General features: G+C 38.4%; 1 pseudogene across 1 annotated transcript; it reads right to left on the reverse strand.

Moving 5' to 3' along the window:
- Positions 1 to 6212: 6212 nt before the first annotated feature.
- On the reverse strand, positions 6213 to 6857 carry LOC145112288 (ribulose bisphosphate carboxylase/oxygenase activase, chloroplastic-like; annotated as a pseudogene). The gene is made up of 2 exons (XR_013710498.1): positions 6590 to 6857; positions 6213 to 6508 (listed from the first exon to the last, which is right to left on the reverse strand). The product of XR_013710498.1 is annotated as a ribulose bisphosphate carboxylase/oxygenase activase, chloroplastic-like (transcript).
- Positions 6858 to 8458: the final 1601 nt, after the last annotated feature.

Raw genomic sequence — 8458 nt, forward strand, 5'->3', positions numbered from 1 at the left:
ATGGAATCAACTTGGATTATGGTTCCCTAATCTGGTCACAACTGGTGCAGAGCCTCAACTCCTCATCTAGACATTCTGAGATTTCATGCGGTCGTTTCTGGACATTAGTCACTCACAGAGCCATTCAGACTTTTTAGATTCCTGTCATGGAGGGTGCTCTGCTGTCTTCTGTCGCTACTTTTCACACGGTCAAAATTATTGTAACTGACCCTACAAAGTTTATCTACATCGGTTCTATTCCTGAATCCATGAGCCGTTGTGTCTCTAGTGAAAGTAGAGTAATGGCAGATTACAGGAAATTGCCACCTTCTGGTCCACGCCAACTCACTCCTGCGATGCAGAGTGCTTTGGAGGTTGCTGACAAACCTGCCAAGAGAGGGAAGAAACTGGAGTATAATAAAGACGAGACCGAAGGTCCCTCATCTCCTAAAAAGCGTAAGGCTGATAAAGTTGCACCTTCCTCTCCCAAACAGAAAAAGGTCAAGAAGATGGAAAAGCGACCAAAGGCACCGACGCCTTCTGCTACCAATTAAGAGGAGCAACTAGCCGATGAAGAAGAGGACGTTCAACACGAACATTCACCAAGGGGAAATACTCATCCCCGATATCCAACTCCTGAGGTACAGATTCATGTTCCTACTCCTCCTTCTTCTCCAAAACAAACCACAATACCAGTCTCGATTGCTCCCGTTCCACCACCTTGTCACTTCTCAACCTACTACTACTGCTCCACTACCACCACCAATCTTTTCTCAAGCTACAACAACCACAACCACTGGACATTTGGTAAGTGTCAACGTATCTTATACGGGGGCACATACCGCTGGCATTAACACCCCTGTTACCACTGAACCTCTCTCACCATCACCTTCAACAGATTCTGAGCCTATTCTGGGAGGTGAAAACTTTGATTTTGACTCCACTTATTATAGTCCTTATCGACTTCCAAGTGAAGATGCTGATGATGCTCCGGTGAAAAAGCTACATTTACAAGCTCTTAATGATAAGCTTGACAAGTTGATTGGTTCCTCCGCAACTTATTCCGAAGTTGTTTTAAAAGCTTTTCTTGATACTGCTCTTCGGCAATATACAGACTTAATTGACAAATATACAAAGGTTGTGGATGCTTCCACATCTACCTGCAAGAAAGCAACAACAGAAGTAACAGATCTCGTTCATGAGTCAAATATCTTTTTGGAATCACTAGCCCATGCCGATTCCAATGCTGCAAAGGTTAATGCTTCTGTTGATTCTCTCTCCAAGTCCCTTCAAGAAGAGAAAGCAAAATTTGATTCTGTTCGAACTGAGTTCCAAGCTGATCACACTTCTCTTCTCACTTCGGTCAACTCTCGCCTTGATAAGCTTCAGGCTGACCTGGCCACGGAAAAGAAGATTATGGACGAACTTGCTCAAAAGACTACACAACTTGAAGTCCAGTCAGCTCATCTTTCTCAAGCCCAGACGGAAATTGCATCACTTAAGACTGAGCGGGCAGTTCTTAAATGTTGTGTTGGGAATGTTCTCTCGATTCTCAGTAATCTTGTTAATGCTCATGATCCTGTTCTCACCCTTACTATCCGGAATCACTTGACTACTAGACTTCTTCCTGCTATTCAGATATTGAGTCAGATTTAGGGTGTTACGGAGCCCGTGGTCACTCCGCAACAAGGGGTAGAAGCTGATCAAAATCCTCCAATTCCACCCAAAGTCATTATCAAAACCGATCCAAAGGTTAATGTACCTTCGAGTTCTGGTGCACAGGAAAAACTGAAAGATGTTGTGGAAGATAGTGATGATGAAGAAGAAGAAATGATTGCTGAGGCTTTAAAGAGGAAGAAAAGGGATAAAGACATTGATGAAAATTTGAGATTAGCCAGAGAGGAAGAAGAGAAAGAGCGAAAGTAGAAAGAAGATCAAGATGCTCTGGTTTGCAAGCAGGCTCTCTTTCCCCCTTGGACCCGGGAAAGATTAATCAAAGAAGTTATTGAGTCTCCCAGCACTCACTGGCTGGAACCTGTTGCATCGTTTGAATGTGAAAACACGAGGGATTCTCAATTTGACATGCCCATCACCTGTAGGGCATTCGTGTTCCATTGTTTTGATTCAATGGTTGAAGTTCCTTCTCCTCACCCACAGGTTGATCGAGATCTAATCGATTATTATCTTGAATTTGCCCAACCCCAATACTTGACATGGAGTGCTCAGAAAATAACCTCTATAAATGTATTGAAACCCCATACTGCTGGCAAATTTATCAATGTGAAGTTCAGGGTGACTCGAGGTTCTGACAACTCGGTTCATATAATTTCGTTAGCTGATCTTCCAAATCTGAACCCACATGATTGGATTCTGTTGTTCAATATTCTGCTTACTAGTCAAGAGCAGTATGAGCCGATCCTCGATCACATTAAGAGAATGTTGGGCTCCTACATCCATGAAGTTGCTAAGATGGATTAGGAGATTGCAAACGTTTTGAGAAAGAAGACTATTGTGAAGCCTATCGGGAAGCCGAGTGATCTAAATAAGATGAAATCGGGCAAGATAGATCCAGTTCATCACACTGTTATGTTCACTAGAAGTGAAGGTGAAAAATTCCTTTTCGCTCTTGTTGACAAACACCTGTTCTCCACTTCCTGCTTGGAGCATGTACTTGATATAACTCACAGGTGTAAACATAACAGTGATTCGGATAAGAAGAACTTCTCTGACATGCTTCGGTGGTATATAACTTTTCGTCACACTCTTTTGGCCATTATACCGTAGGTGTTCAAGACAGTGAAGAAGTATGCTCTTTCTCAACCGAACTAGTATCTCGCCTCTAGTGATGCAAAGGGGGAGATTGTTGGGTACAGAGTGTTGCATCATATGGGCTTAATGTTGATATTTTGTTTACCCGGTTTGGGCCTGTCCAACCGTGGATTATCATTAGGGTTATCGTATATATTATGCATGCATGTATAGCTTTCAGGTTATCGTTCTCATTAATTGCTTTTGCATTGTAACCCTAGCACACCTCTACAGTCGAAGTTCTTCATCGAGCTCTTCTGAGGTGTGAGATATTAATCATTCGACACCATTTGATACATTCCTATGTTCTTTACTTTATTAATATTGTTTTTCTGTTTCGAATCTATCGATCTATAGCGCAATATTCTCATCACTTCCCATGCTCCACATTTTCACTTCTTCTTAGTCCCTGCAAATCAGAACATATGTGAATATCACAACCTATATCAAGGACCGAAGAATTAGAATAGGGTGAGTTATTAGACAATATAGTGTAAATACCTGCATGGTTGGGTTTCACTTTCCCATCCTTAACATCTTGCAGATACTTTGGGCAGTTTCGCTTCCAGTGCGACGTTTCATGGCAATAGAAGCATTCAGTCTCTTTAGGGTTTGCAGAATGAGTGACAGAACCTCTTTTGGTTCCACTTGAAGAGGATCCATCAAGGGACTTTCCCTTCGTACCCTTCGAAGGGCTCTTCCTCTTCTTCCCTTTACCTTGCCCGATTGACAAGACAGGGGTCGCGGTATGAGTAGGAGTAGTAACAACCGACTTACTTTTAAGACCACTTTCCGCGGTCTTCAAAAGTCCTTGAAGTTTGCTGAGTGTAACTTCCTCCTTGTTCATGTGATATGTCATCCAAAATTGATCATAACACGAAGGTAAGGAGTGCAAAATGATGTCAATTGCCAACTCCTCGGGGAAGTTCACATTCAATTTCAGCAAACGGTCCACATACCTTTGCATTTTCTGCATGTGGCCCATGATGGGTTCACCATCCTTCATCCGGGTTGTTATCATGGAGGAGATGATGTCATACCTCTCTTGACGAGCATTTTCATGGTAGCGGTCCATCAAGTCCTGGTGCATCTCAAAAGGGTAATAGTCCTCATAGGACTTTTGGAGCTCTACTGTCATCATGGCCAACATGATACATGCCACTTTGGTGGCATCTCTCTCATGAGTCTGGTATTCAGCGATCTCCTCAGGAGTAGCAGACGACTCATCAAGTTCCTTAAGCTCCTTGTCGAGGACATATTCCTTGTCCTCGTAACGAGTGATCATCCTGATGTTCCGGATCCAATCCATAAAGTTGGAACCATCGAAGATGACTCTCCCACAAAGGTTCATGAGAGAGAAGGAGCCGGTAGGATTTGAGCCAGAAGCAGCATTGTTGGAAGACATCTGAAAAGAAAGATGTACAAGTTTAGATTAGATATAAAGATAGTCCATAATAAGACACCCAAATGTAATATTAAGGCTAGGACCCAACACAATATTTTATAACTTAGAAGAGGGATGTCGTAATCCAAACTATAAAATATTTGAAGGTAGGTGAATGATGATTCACCAATTTCCACCATGAAAAACGAAATAAATTATTAGGTTTTTAATTGGTTTTGAAACTCCTAGATTCTTTTGAGATTCATTGAAGTTTTCAATGGCATGTTTCAATCTCGAATGTGCCCTTCAAGTTTTGTGACTGGGATGCCGAGGATCACAGAACAAGGTGTGAATTAACCATGCAAATTACTTGGTACTCTTAATGTTTATCACCTAATCGATGTGCCGGTTAACCACATGCGCTCCACCGATCTATGATAAACCTTAAGCCACCCTTTTCCTACCTTTTTAAGTCCAGGTTAGTGTGCCAGTTAACCACACACGCTCCACTAACGACTTAAGCAAAGTGCAAAGTGTAATTTCATTGGTTAGCATCATATTCACATTTTTCCTAAAGTAACTAAGATTGGGAATTTATAAAAAAACATTTAGTTACTTTATAACCATCATACTTTTAATGAGGATTTAAATTCATTGTCCTACCCGTTCGGCCAACGAACCTCCACCAGTCAAGTAAGCGGTGGGTGAGAGTGGACACCCATTAAGCTATCATTTTATAGGCAACAACCTTATACCCCCCTTATAGATCGGTTTCGTGAATGAGGCCTACTAACGGTAAAACGACTTGTTCTTATATATATATATATATATATATATATATATATATATATATATATATATATATATATATATATATATATATATATATATATATATATATATATATATATATATATATATATATATATATAGGGAAATGATCAAATGAGAACACCTAAAAGGTTGAAAACGCGAGAACAGTTGTGGACCAATTATTTTATAAGGGCATTAGAGGCATTTTACAATTTAATTACATATGGATAAATGGAAAGTAATTAATCAATTCCGAAAATCATGGGAATTTTTTCCCCAGTTATTAAGAATACTTAAAATCTTCCTTTTAATTAATAAATTAATAAAAATATCATTTAACATGAATTAAAAAAAACGTTTATTTGTTTTATATTTTTATTTTTACTAACAACATTTGATAATGAATAATTTATCGGTTTACCTCATTTATTTTTTAAAAAAATATCTTCATAAATAATGATTTATACATTACATTTAAAAATGAATAAAATTGTAAATTATAAATGAATTAACTCAGTTGTATTTATGAATACACTTGTAAAATCATAAATGAATAAAACCCGAAAAAAAGATTATAAAATCAACTAAAATGGTACTCATATATAAATAAATAAAACACATTTCTATTCATATAAGAATATAATTATAATAGTAAATGAATAAGTTACAATATATATTTTTTTTGACACGGAAACTAGTGCTACAATTACAATCATCAATGAATAAAACATATTTTTTCTCCTTCCAAAAGAGGTATTGGTGTCGGTGTTTCATTTGGTAAATCTTCCACCTCCCACTATATGCATGTTTATTCATTGTATCTGCAAAAATGTTAATGAAACAATTATGTATAATTATATAGTCATTCACACATAAATACACTAATATTCACAAATGAATACCCTGTTATTCGTAAATAAATATAGTCATTCAAACATAAATTCACACATAAATATACTGGTTGTGGTTGTTTGCCTTGCTCCTCTCGGACCAGCCTCATGGAGTATTCATTGATGATTACCTGCAAAATGAGACATCTAACATTATATTCATATAAGATTACAACTGCAAGCATTCAAGTTCCATTTTTCTAAATTCGGGCATTTCATCGAGCACCTTATGTGCATAACTTAACTCCATCACCGCCAACTGAGCTCACCAAATCCATTAAATCTCATCAAATCCATTTTACACTTCCATTAAATCTCATCAAATCCATTTTTAACGATTAACTAAGCTCACCATAGAACTCTCCTCTAACAATGGAATCCCTGTTAGCATCTCCGAGCGCCGCCGAGTCCAAATAAGTCTCCGCCAACTGCACTCTCTTCACCTTATCCTGTTCTTGAACCAACATGTTCCCATACTCCAACAGCTTCTCAACTGTTATCTTCGGTTGTTCAAATGTCGGAGGCCCTTCCCTTGAGTTCACAAGCCTCTTCCCTATGCCTTCCACTCTAATACCTCCAATCCACTCCCTCACTGCATCATCGTACACTCTTGCCCTCAATGCCCCGAAGAAATCTGAACAAGAAATCATTCATAAGTTATATATATACATATATTTTAACATTTTCCGAGGTTAATTTACAGAAGAAAGAATACCGATGGATTGTCCTAGAAAAGTGTCGACAAGCTTCGTAACACCTTCAGGAGAGAGACCATCGGTTTTGAAGATTCCGATGCAGACACCGATTCTGTCTTCTCTCGTCGGAGCCTAGTAGAATTTCTCCATACGTCCGTCACGGATGAGGGGAGCGTAAAGGGTGGAGAAGTCGTTACCGGTGACGATGATCGGAACTCTGCATCGAGACGATGAAGAACGAAAGTCATCGCTGGGGTCTGCCACTGTTCGCCGCCAACATAACTCCATCACCGCTTCTTCCCCCTCCTCCTTCTCGATCTCTCTGAATCCTCGTGTACTCTCTCATCTGTTTCACATTTTTAGATGCTCTGGTGGTGTATAGATGAGGGAGGCGACGAAGCGTGCCCTAGGTATAGAGAGAGAGAGAGAGAGAGAGAGAGAGAGACGACAAATTAAAAGGAAAGATATCAGCGTGTGAGAAGTTATAGAAATTAAATAAACATTCAATTACTATTATACCCTTTTCACCATTTAAAGTTACACTTTAATACCAATAATTTTCAGAATTTACATAAATGGTCCGTCTGATAATAGCCTTACATTTGAATATTTAGATGGTCTAGATCTGTTCTCGCGTTCTCAACCTTTTAGGTGTTCTCATTTGATCATACTCCTATATATATATATATATATATATATATATATTATTAACCTATAATATTATAAAGTATAATGGTTGAATTTTAACTTTTAAAATTCTAGGGGTTGGAACTAAAGTTTTCTAAAGTGACTTTACATGTTCCAAAACTTGAGGGCAAGTTTTGTAACTATTCAAAACTTTTCAACTTCATAACTTATGAGTTATTAGTTTATTAAAATGAAGACTCTTCATTTTATGTAACCTATGTGTTCATTAATGGACTTTAAAAGGAGTGACTTTTGGTAATCCATAACTTGAGGAAAAATTATGGATTCCATTAAAACACATAATGATCAAGAATTAACTAACAAACAATTTGCAAATAATTCCTATGATCTAACAAAACTCATAAGCATATGAACATTTATATCAACAATTTCAAGAATCATATAAACACATATAAAACTTGAAATTTTGATAATAGCCATTGTAAATGGATTAGCATAACCATTACACCATCTAAAACAAGTTTTATAAGACCAAAACAGTTTAGGGTAATGTTTCTAGTCCATTTCCAGCAGCAAAACTCGAAAATCTGCATTCATGGCCTCCTACTCGTCGAGTGCAAGAACCTACTCGACGAGTAGGATGAAATAACACATGGAATCGTCGAGTCCCCCCATGGACTCAGCGAGTTCACTTAGCAGAATGCAGAAATCTTGAGTTTTTTCAACAATTCGCATCAAGTATCAAGAAAACAAGCCTAGACTCTGATACCACTGTAGGGTTTTGAGTATTCTAACACTCCTAAGGTGTACATGCAACCCTAGAAACCTTGGATCTATGTTTTACTAAGATACATGCAAATTTGATTTTCCAAGGTTCTTAACCTAACTAGCATGGCATGGGGAACTTTGAAACATAAAGCTAGTAGGAGAACATACCTTTCTTGTTGCTTGGATTCCTTGAGAACCTTGTGAGCCTAGCACCTCAAGTGTGATGCCTCAAATGTTTCACACAATACCACAACTCTTGGAATTACTTTGAGAGAAGTCCACACACAATCACAATCGGCTAGCCCTCTTGTTCTCTCTTAGTAACCGATTTTGCTAGCCATGGAGCTTCTTATATAGTGTGTCACATGTAGGGTTACTCCATGTAAACCCTAATGTGCATGGATTTTCATATTCCATGATCCATGGGTTTATAACCTCCATGGACTATCCATGGAGCACCTTATGGGTTTTAG

This window comes from Lactuca virosa, chromosome 5 (assembly GCF_052849685.1).
Source record: "Lactuca virosa cultivar CGN04683 chromosome 5, Lactuca_virosa_CGN04683_v6, whole genome shotgun sequence".
In the NCBI taxonomy this organism is placed as follows: Eukaryota; Viridiplantae; Streptophyta; class Magnoliopsida; order Asterales; family Asteraceae; genus Lactuca; species Lactuca virosa.